General features: G+C 41.9%; 1 pseudogene; it reads left to right on the top strand.

Annotated features, from left to right (window-relative positions):
- The first annotated feature begins 9,367 nt into the window (after positions 1–9,367).
- On the top strand, positions 9,368–10,417 carry LOC119354685 (annotated as a pseudogene).
- The last annotated feature ends 1,199 nt before the right edge of the window (positions 10,418–11,616 follow it).

The following is an 11,616-nucleotide window of genomic DNA, read 5'->3' as shown; positions in this document are numbered from 1 at the left end:
TTGCTTTGTGAACTTTCGGGTTTGTTAAATGTCATCTATAACAGGGTGGCTATTACAGCACTGAAAAGTACGACAAAGGACCAGATAGCTCAAGATTGGGATTTACTCCTTCGACGATGGAGATATATTCTTGCAGCCCTCTCGGTGTTATGGTATCCATCATCGTCTTGGCAAACACATTTTGATTTGATCATAAGGATGCCGGAACACGGGAATGAGAAAAGAGAACAAAACCGGTAACCAAGAAACTGGCATAGTGAACATGTTGTTGATTCATGGGGATGCCGATAAATCTCCTCTGGTTTTTGTAGCATATCCTGAAGCAACATGAATAGCACACGGTAACTAAAGGTTCACTCGAATATCCATTCATGTGGGTATATGGTTCAATATGGATGTCCACGATTCCGCTATTGATCATTGATCAGAAAAGTTCCCGTCATGTCTATATTTCATTGAACCTATAGGGTCACACGCTTAAGGGTCATCTATCTTCTGACTACTAGGAAAGGAGTCTGAGAGAAAGTCACGGAAAAGTTTCAGAGACACAGAAAATGTTTCGGAGAGAAAACCAAAAGTGTTTCAGAGAAATCGATTTTTTTTCAAAGTAAACCACCAAGCTAGAAAAGTTTCGGAACGCCTCCGGATTTTTTTTTTGAGAGTGCCGGAAATGTTCTGGGACCTTCCAGAATTTTTTCGGAGAGAACACATGCGAAAAACACCATGTTCATGCAAGAGGGACAAAATCCCCCTTTTCGTGGGGAGCTGGTTTTGGTGGGGCCGCTTTTGGGGGGCAATACGCACTTGGTGGAAGCTTGTTAGGGGGCATGGTGTGGGGGCAGCCCCCACAAATGGTGCAGAAATGTTGGGAAGGGGGCCCTTGGGGGCAGCCCCTACGTGGTGCGCCATGGATAAGGGATCAATGGGAGGAGAGGGTCATCAGAGAAACCAATTGGACGGAACAGTAGAGCACAGAGAGGAGAGGAATCTGGAAGCCAGTACGACAGCCGAAACTGCCCAACGCCGACGAAATAGATGATAACACTGTCGGGCGAGAAGGGGGGGGGTCGAGAAAGAGAGGTGAGAGCTCGAGGGGGAGAGAGAGAGATAGGCCACGACTGGGAGCTTGTCTCCCGAGCCAGTTGGGCCAAGCCCAATGGGCTAATGGGCCAGGTGATACGTCTCCAACATATATATAATTTTTAATTGTTCCATGCTATTATATTATCCATTTTAGATGTTTTATATGCATTAATATGCTATTTTATATTAGCACTTTCAGAAGATCTCTATATCAACCATTTGCTTGTTGCCTCCGATTGCAAGGTGGTGGTAGATGCAATTAGACAGGGAAGCTCAGCAGAATTTGGAGCCATTGTCGAGGAAATCAAGACTAGAGCAACTACCTTTATTTCATGTTCGTTTACTCATGAGTATAGGACCTCCAATACGGAGGCCCATAATCTCGCAAAGCATGCGTTATCTTTAGGGTTTGGCCGACACACTTGGCTAGGACAACCCGGCGATCTTCTTTTTGTACCTATGAACATTATGATTCAGTAATAAAGCTTTGTGAGATTCTCAAAAAAAAATGAAACTGATTAAAACCCACCCAATTGCGTCTCCTCTGTTCCCTTCCAGTTCCTTTCTCCACCGTGCCTCTTCCCCTTATTAAGATAAACAATAATGGCCACGGCTTCCTTTTACATCCCCACGACTGTCCCAATTTGCTCCAGCTACGAGTCTGCCTATTAGCATGCCATCCATCGTTGGCGAGGCTTCCATTCTCCGCGAGGTCCTCGTGGGCACACATACGAGCCATGGATGTCTCACACAGGCGAATCTGTAGCCCCCAGCCCCGGCAATCATGATCTCATCCTCCATATTTGGGCGCCTCGTGCCAGGTCACCTGTATGTATGTTCATCACATGATCTATCCACAAACGCGGATTTGTCTCAAACAGCTAGGGCCCCATGTGGACACCTGCAGGTAATATGTGCACGAATGCCCATTCATCTCCAATATAATGTAATTTTTGTTTTACTTCTATCGTATTATCTTAGATTTATTACTAATCTTATCATGTATCTTTCTAATTCTTCGACTATGTGCCTGCAACTGAAACTGAAGACAAACTGAATCTTTGTGCAGGCCCATAAGGTGGTGCAGCTAGCAATCAAATATTTATGATCTCTCAACTGAGGTCATGAAAATTAGATATTATATATGTTTTCTGGTATTTGACCCACAAAAGGAAGTATACCAGTACGCAGTCAAAGTATTATAACACTCTCGATGAGCATCCAAAGTGGATGCCAAGTAGATGGTGCCAATGCAACTCTAACGTGCTCCCATGTTGAAGCTGCATATGTGGATTTTCAGGATACTCCTACTTTGTTCTCAGATATACTGATTTTTCACGACCTTTTTAATTTTACAAAGGTAAAAACAATTTTAATTTATTTTATATTGTAAATTATACATGTTGGAAGATGAAGGTGTATATTGTTCTGACCTTCCAATTATTTTGTGTTGTGGGCTCTGTAGCTCTCTCATGCATGTGGTTTTTTGATTCATTATGATGGAAATTGAAGCTTCTGATCATTCATTCATTTGAATTGTCATTTCTGATCAAGGGGACATATTTACCTTTTTGATCAATATACAGTGTACTCCACTCCGATTTGTGTTGGTTCATGGTTGACTTCACAAGGATGACAACTCCATCTCTTCCCTTTTCATGTAAACAACTCTTCTGTTCTCTTCTGCAACCTTTTGTAGACCAGGCCAGAAGTGGCTGTCGAAATTACAAACTTGCTCAAGCATTTTCACTGGACAACCACCATTACCTATAGTGAACCCTTCCTTCCAATTTAATTAATCATATTATTTTGTCGCACATTAAGGATTGTTGCTCTTTCCGAAGAGACTGATTTTCTAGTTTGGTTTCGTATATCACATGATTAACTTTTTTATTTTGCAGGGAGTAACCAAAGATTATCTTAATTGAAAACATGTTTTTTATCTGGATCATACTCATCTATTCATGTTTAATAAATCCACCCTATATCCGGATCAAAAGGGTTACTCATAGTTCCGCAACAACGCGCGGGGTACCATCTAGTTAAACTAGTGTCCAGTGCCAGTTGTTATCTTTTCCTTGTTTTTTTCTTTTACAGAAAATCAATACCAAGCTGAGTTCAAACGGAACGAAACATTTTGAGGATTTTTCTTGGACCAGAAGACAAGCACGAAGCTTCGGGAGGAGGCTAGAACACCCATGGGTGAGCCACAAGCTCATCGGGCGCGCCCTAGAGGGACGCCCTATGAGCTTGTGGGCCTCCTGTGGCTCCTCTAACCCTAATTCCAGCTCTATAAATATCCCCTGTACATCATAGGGCACACCAAAAATACTTTTCCGCCATTGCAAGCTTCTGTTCCCGTGAGATCTCATCTTGAGGCCTTTTCTGGCACTCTGCCGGAGGGGGATTTGATCACGGAGGGCCTTTACACCAACCTTGCTCCCTTCTGATGATGTGTGAGTAGTTTACTATGGACCTAAGGGTCCATAACTAGTAGCTAGATGGCTTCTTCTCTCTCTTTGATTTTTAATTCAATGTTCTCCTCGATGTTCTTGGAGATCTATTCGATGTAATCTTTTTTTGCGTTGCATTTGTTGAGTTTCGATGAATTGTGGATTTATTATTAGATTATCTATAAATATTATTTGAGTCTTCTCTGAACTCTTTTATGCATGATTAAGATAGCTTTGTATTTCTCTTCGATCAATTGATTTGGTTTGGCCAACTAGATTGATCTATCTTGCAATAGAGAGGTGCTTTGTGATGGGTTCAATATTGCGGTGTCCTCATCCAGTGACAGTAGGGGTAGCGAGACACGTATTTGTATTGTTGCCATTAAGGATAAAAAGATGAGGTTTTTACCATATTGCTTGAATTTATCGCTCTACATCATGTCATCTTGCTTAAGGCGTTAGTCCATTCTTGTTAACTTAATACATTAGAAGCATGTTGGATAGTGGTCGATGTGTGGAGTAATAGTAGTAGATGTAGGCAGGAGTCGGTCTACATTCACGGACGTAAACCAATGTTCAACAGTAATTTGTTTACCCACCGTATGTTTCTTTCAAAGGAGAAGACTCTAGTGAAACCTATGGTTCTGGGGTCTAATTTATATCATATTATTTTCAGATCTATAAAACCAAAAACTCAAAAATACCTTACTGCAACTTATTTATCTTTATTTTATTTTACCCTTTTACTTATCTTCTATACATATCTCTATCAGATCTCGTTTTTGCTAGTGACCGTGAAGGGATTGACAATTCTTTTTTTCGCGTTGTGTGCAAGTGTTTGTTAGTTTGTGCAGATGCATTTATTAGGGACTTGTGTGTTTCTCCTATTAGATTGATACCTTGGTTTTTAACTGAGGAAAATACTTATCTCTACTTTGCTGCATCACCCTTTCCTTTTCAAGGGAAAAATCAACGCGAGCTCAAGAAGTAGCAGCAGGCAGGCCCAGTAGTTAAATAAAATAGCCAAAAAACTTTTTGTCAATTAAAATTTGATTTAAATAAATAACATAAATACTAATATAGCTAGGTAAGTCCAAAAACTATATAAAAATAGTCAGTATTACTAGAGTAATATATACGATTTAGAAAAACTAATTCCTTAATTCTTAGACTTAATATAATAATTTAATAATTCTAAAGATACTTTAAAAATGTTCACTATTATCAGAATAATGCATTTAGTCCGAGAAAACAATTATAGAAACAATAGCTAAGTTTAAGCATGTTAACTTAAAGAAACAAAAGTTGATAGTAATAACTCTATAAAAACTTAAAAGTAAATCCATTATTAAACCATTAGAGGGATGGAGGGGGAGTAAAGCCATAGCATTGTATGCATAATAACATGCTGCCAAGTTTCTTGGAAATTTAGTACTTATCGGACTACATGTCGATTTCAGAACCTGAAGCAATTGCGAATTCCGAAGCCTCGACTTACACTACATTTCAATCACCACACAAGTTCATACCTAACTCATGTCTTTGTTTATGCTTTCATAAAAGCATCTTTTCAAAACTCTCTATTATTACTGTATCTATTCACTGCAACCAATAAAAGGACTTTCAATATTATGATGGGTAATGGAACTCAGGTTGGTTACACGGTGGAGAGTTGGATTACACGAGGCTTAATAACCAAAGTCAATAGATATTCTAGCCTCGTAGCAATAGCGTTCATCAAGGAGCCTGAATGGGACGGGCAAGTAAATAATGCCTTCTTAATGCAGATGTGCTCTCGCACAGGTTACCGCACACGGGGCATAAATCCGTAAGCCAGCCAGAGAGCTATGTATCCTATCGGTTATGGGTGCCGTAAATAGCCTTTTCGGCAGAGGTTCGTCAATCCTTAATCGTCAGGGCAACATAAATGCTCATCGGTCATGGGGCAATATAAAACCCTGCTTGTTGCAGATTTTGGGAGATAGAGGAAATACCTCTCGAGCCAGGGGCAGGGGTGTTAACAAACATGGAATGGTGATAGACTCGGGTCTTAGACCCAACCATGCATCTTGGATGTGTGAGGTTACGGACATGACAGAAAGGCTAAGTTAATTGCTCATGGGTAAAGTAGCGCACCTTTGCAGAGTGTAATGAATTCAGTGGCGAAGCCACCCTAGACCTGTGTAGTCGAGCGACTACACAGGATTTTCGGGAGTGAATGACCCCAGGTCCACATACCACGCGGATGGACAAGCAATTTTCTGATTTTTACAAGATAGGCCCGTCTATTTAGAGCATGCTTGGATACGTTTTAGTCCCATGACTAAAAGTAGTGGGACTAAAACTTGCTAGTCTCACCCATGCTTGGATCCAAGTACTAAAGAGACTAAAATCTAGTTATTGAGCATTTATTATCCTCCAAACCCTCCAATCCAGAACTAAGGAGAGGAATTAAATGAGGAGAGAGAGAGCTAATACATATTTTAGTAGGTTTCCCATGACTAAAAGATTTTAGCCTCAAGACTAGTCCTAGCCTCTCTTTAGTCAGGGGTGCTTGGAACTTTAGCCTCTAAAAAAGACTATTTTTAGTCAGACTAAAAATAGTTCCTTGTATCCAAGCACCCTCTTAGGCATTTGTTTTGGATAACAATTGGCTGGGCATGTACTATGTAGCAAAAAGAAAGTTCATAATAGCCTTGGCCCGCTGGTTGTACTGGCCCGAAATCACGTACAAAGTAATTTTCTCCTTAAACTTCTCTGCCTTCCCAATTTCTATCTCGTGTATCCAAAAAAAAATCTCGATCATGTACGTCTCACAGGACCATCGACAGCCGCCGTGAGCCGCAACCTCCTCCCGCCGTCCGCCGGTGATCTTTGGTCAGGGCGTGAGCTGTGCGGCATGGACACCTCTGGCTATCCGGCGTCCGCGAGCTACGGGCGACGCACCATCCGGCGTCCATCGGCATGGATTGATCCAGACTGAATCGATCTATAGTTTCCTGTATATTCGTAGGTTCAGTCTTTTTAGTATGGTTATTTTCCTTCTCTAACCTCTAGTATTCCTTCTGATGAAGGTAGCTTTGATTTTGCCGGTCGCGACTGCAGAAGTGGAGTGAGCATTGAAATATATTTAGCCTCGTTTGCGCAATACAGTAGGCGATGACTTTTTTGTCTCGGTACTTATGTTGAAACCGATGTATTGTACTATAATAATACTAATGCCATTATACATACATATCAAAAATACTAATATTGCAAAGGCATTCTATACCATAATTATGTTTGCAATAAAGTATGTTTTTTATGTTCATTCGTCTGCAAAAAAAATCATTAGAAAAGTTTGACATCACAATGTTTTGACCCTGGCACCGGCACTGAATAAATTGTGGCTTGACACTCCTAGATATGGGAAAGTTCCGCGAACATGGCAGGGGAAGGAGTATATCGGCGCTTGTAGCAACCCGTGAAGTCTGATGATTACATGTTTTAAGTAAAACTTGATCATATAAGATATTTTCCAAAACCATTGGTGAGACCTATTTGGAATCAGCAGTAGCTATAGTGCATATCTACCTCAATATATATGGACTTGTTGAGTACCCCTTTACTCATCCATGTTATCCTGGCATTTTAGGCTTGTCCCCTATGTCTTGTGAACACATTTACCCTGCAACATGTAGTGCCAAATTGATCGCGAAGACATGAAAAGGGCACACATACATTTATCCCTAACCCACCTACTTTATCAATATTTGATTCGCCCTCGTTCCTAAATATAAGTCTTTTAGGAGATCCTATAATATGGACTACATACGGAGCAACATGAGTGAACCTACACTCTAAAGTATGTCTATATACATCCGTATGTAATCCATATTGAGATCTCTAAAAAGATTTATATTTGGAAAGGAAGGTAGTATATGCAATAAGTGTGTCGTGTCACCATGTGTTACAAACTTACAATAGACACTCAAAACAGCCATATTATTTGTTCTTGATAAAGGAGATTTTCTCTCCGAATCTGTCACAGAAACCATACGGATGCTGAGAGCCATTTTTTTGTTTTCAAATTGGTCGTTCAAATAGGTTCGAATATGTGTAGCTGTCTGTCTTGGGTCAATCTTTTTATTTGAGCAAACAAGATGCTCTTGTGCCACTTGGCAGGAACGGAAGCAACAGAATTCTAGTTTACGGTTACCGTACAGGCCTTTTCCAGCTCCTCCGTCAGCGAGTTCCCGATGTACATGCCGCCCACCACCGCGCAGCTCATGTACGCACGCCCCGTAGCGTTCACCGCCTCCAGCAGCCTCCAGTTGAGCTCGTTCGTCGTGGCCTCGGCCATGCCGTCGTCCATGGGGCGGAGGTGGAAGCACACGAGTCTGAACAGCGCTGGCACGGACACCTCGAACCGCGGCTCGGCGCGCACCATGGCCCCGAAGGCCGCGGCCATGTGCATGTGGGGGCGCACGAAGCCACAGAGGCCCTCTCCCGTCCGCCGCTAGCTCGACCTCCAGCCGTCAACTCCGCATCCGGCTGCCCAGTCTGGTCCGTCTGAGGCTAACTCCACCGCGCGACCTCAAACGGACGTTCATTTTGTTCGGATTCTGTCTATTTGGATAGGGATTTGGGATCATGTTCAGGCGTGTCCTGGATGCGGTGGTCGTGCGCCCAGCGCACGAACGCATCCTTTTGCCTCATCCTATCCGTCAGACCAAAAATGCTCAAATTTTCATCAAAACTAGTTTCCAACCCAAATATTTGTCTAAAATTTAAAATAGTTTTAGAACCCAATTAAAATTGTTTTTAATAAAATAGTTGTACAACCAAATCAAAATTGTCTTGACTAAACATAAAATGAACCAATACATCTATTGGTTGCCAATGTGATCCCACACGATTGAACACATGCCTAGCCATTCGAAAACGGCGACGGAATTTATCCGGCTTGAAGAGAGGGGTGTTGGCAAAGTAATCAACATAGAGCAGGGTGTGGCCTCTCTCCCTGTTGCGGTTCAGGTTGAGAACACGGCCAGGGAGTGACCCCTTGTACCAGTGGCGGACCTAGCGTGTGTGCATGGTGTGCCATGGCACACCCAGAGTTTGTGAGAATTTTTTTATACCATATAATATTTTAGCCCAATTTAACTAAACCAGCCAGCCAGGCCCAACTGCCATCACGTGAGCGACCCGGACAGAGCGAGCGAGAGAGAGAGAGAGATAGGCAGAGCGGCGCGACCTAATGGCCTAATCCCCTCGCGCTCGGCCGCTGCCCAACCAGGACGCGCCGCCGCTCGGCGCTCACCGCCTCACCCACTCGGCAGCTGCTGCTCCCCTTCGAAGTCGAAGCAGCGCAGGCCACTGGAGCTCCTTCCCTTTGGCGAGAACAGCTAGCAAGCAGCAAGCACCGCAACCCGCGAGCCGCCGACCCGTCCACCTGGACCAGAGGGCCGCCGCCGCCCCGGAGGAGCTCTTCCCGCCCGCGCCTCCCGTCCCGACGGCCGACGCCCTCGACCCCTCGTATCCTCTCATACGGTCTTCCCCCGCTCGACCTTTGCTTGATTTGATTCAGGTGAGATACTGTACTGGTACTGCCTCATGTTCTTTTTGCCCAGTACTGAAATGCAGAAATGGTCGCTGCCTATATAACGAACAAACTGCACTGTCCAGTATGTAGTAATGTTTGATGCACTGTTTGTTGATGTTCTTAAACATTCAAAAAGACCATTTAAAACTCGCTGAACCTGTCCAGTTTTCATCTAGTAAACTGTAAAACATAACCATTGATGATGCTTATTTGTTTTGTTCTTTTTGTTGTAATTGCAGAACCGAAGATGCAGAGGAATGGTGACATTAAGTCCTTTTTCAGAATTATGAGGCTGCTAAAAGAAGGAAGGTTGCAGCCGAAGAGCAACCTGAATATTAAGATATAGTGTCAAATATTGAAGATGAAGCAGTCCTTCCTCCACCTCTAGTCCATTCTGCAGAGTTTGAAGTTGATATTGAAGATGAAGCATTCCATTGAAAGTGAAAGTGAAGATGAAGCGGCATCAGCCCAACATCCGTGTGCAAGGCCATATAATATTCAAAGGCTTCCTCCTGATCCAGGGGAGAGGATTCCTATTTCAGAGTATGATGTCGATGATCAAGATAAAGTTCAAAGACGATACATTGCAAAGCAAGCAGTCCAACCATATGCACACAACTTTCAAGTCAGGAAAATCTATGGTAAAAGTCGACACTTCAACTTTGTTTGGTTTGAGACCTACAAATGGCTAGAATATAGTGTCAAATATGAGGCAGCATTTTGCTTTGTGTGTTATTTGTTCAAAGGAAAATCGAATGGGGGGCCTAGGGGTGATGCCTTTGTTAATGGTGGTTGGAAAAATTGGTATAAGCCCGATGCATTGGTCAAACATGTTGGTGGTATTAATAGCATTCACAACAAAGCTCAAGAGAAGTACAATTTATTTGTGGCACCTCAACCATCAATTGATAACATTACGGTGAGGGTGGATAAAGAGGATTTGCGTATGTACAAGGCTAGGCTGACTTATTCACTTAGATGCTTGAGGTTTCTTTTGAACCAAGGATTGGCATTTCGTGGACATGATGAGAGTGAAGAATCTAGCAATAGGGGGAACTTTCTTGAACTTCTTAATTGGATTTCGGAAAATGATGAAGAAGTTAATAAACTTGTTTTGAACAATGCTCCTGGGAATTGCATCTTGACTAGTCCAAAGATACAAAATCAAATAATTGAATGTTGTGCGGCGCAAACAACTAAAATAATTATTGAAGATATTGGTGACGACCACTATGCAATCCTAACTGATGAGTCTAGTGATGCATCTCATAAAGAACAACTTGCTCTCTACATATGATTTGTTGACAAGTCGGGAAGAGGATGTGAGAGGTTCCTTGGAGTTGTTCATGTTGCCAATACAACTTCATTGTAACTTAAGGATGCAATTCAAACTTTGCTTAAAGATCATCATTTGAGTCCTAGTCAAATACGTTGGCAAGGATATGATGGGGCTAGCAACATGAAAGGGGAGATTAAAGGATTGAAAACATTGATCATGAAAGAGTCACCCTCTGCCTATTACATCCATTGTTTTGCACATCAACTTTAATTGGTTCTTATAGCTGTGGCAAAGGACAATGAACCATGTTTGTGGTTCTTTGATCATGTTTTCTTACTTGCTCAATATTGTTGGAGTTTCTTGTAAGCGCCATGACATGCTTCGAGATGTTAGAGCTCAAAAGGTGTTGGAAGCACTTGAAATGGGTGAGATTGAAAGTGGAAGTGGGCTAAATCAAGAGATGGGACTAGCTAGACCCGGCGACACTCATTGGGGTTCTCATTTTAAAACCATTATGTACATTGTTAGCATGTATTCCACAATCCTTGAAGTACTTGATGCTATTGGAAAAGATCCTTCACAAAAAAGTGAGTGGACAAGAATACGTGGAGTTGCTCAAGCCTTTGAATCATTTGACTTTGTTTTCAATCTTCACTTGATGCTTGTTATTCTTTGCTATACAAATGAGTTGTCCAAATCTTTGCAAAAGAGAGATCAAGATATTGTCAATGCAATGACACTTGCTAGTTTGGCAAAGAGTAGAATGCAGCACATGAGGTCTCATGGTTGGGAAGATTTTCTTGCAAAGCTAACCTTATTTTGCAACAAACATGACATTCAAGTTCCTTTGTGGCAGGATATTTATGAGCCAAATTGAAGATCACATCGGTATTATGAAGTACAAACAAATGATGATCGTTATAGAAGAGAAGTATATCTTGGTGTCATTGATCAAACCATTCAAGAGCTTGACAATCAGTTTGATGAGGTTAATACCGAGTTGCTTATTTGCATGTCGGCTTTGAATCCCCTCAATTCATTTGCTTCTTATGATGCACTCAAGGTAATGAGACTTGCTGAATTCTATCCCATGGACATTTCAAGCACAGATTTGATAAGGCTAGAATTTCAACTTACTAATTTTATTGATGATATGAGACAAGATGATAGGTTTAGAAATGCAAGTAATATTAGTGAGCTCTCTATTATGCTTGTTG

This window comes from Triticum dicoccoides, chromosome 1A (genome assembly GCF_002162155.2).
Source record: "Triticum dicoccoides isolate Atlit2015 ecotype Zavitan chromosome 1A, WEW_v2.0, whole genome shotgun sequence".
NCBI lineage: Eukaryota > Viridiplantae > Streptophyta > Magnoliopsida > Poales > Poaceae > Triticum > Triticum dicoccoides.
This window is presented reverse-complemented; position numbering and strand designations above follow the sequence as displayed.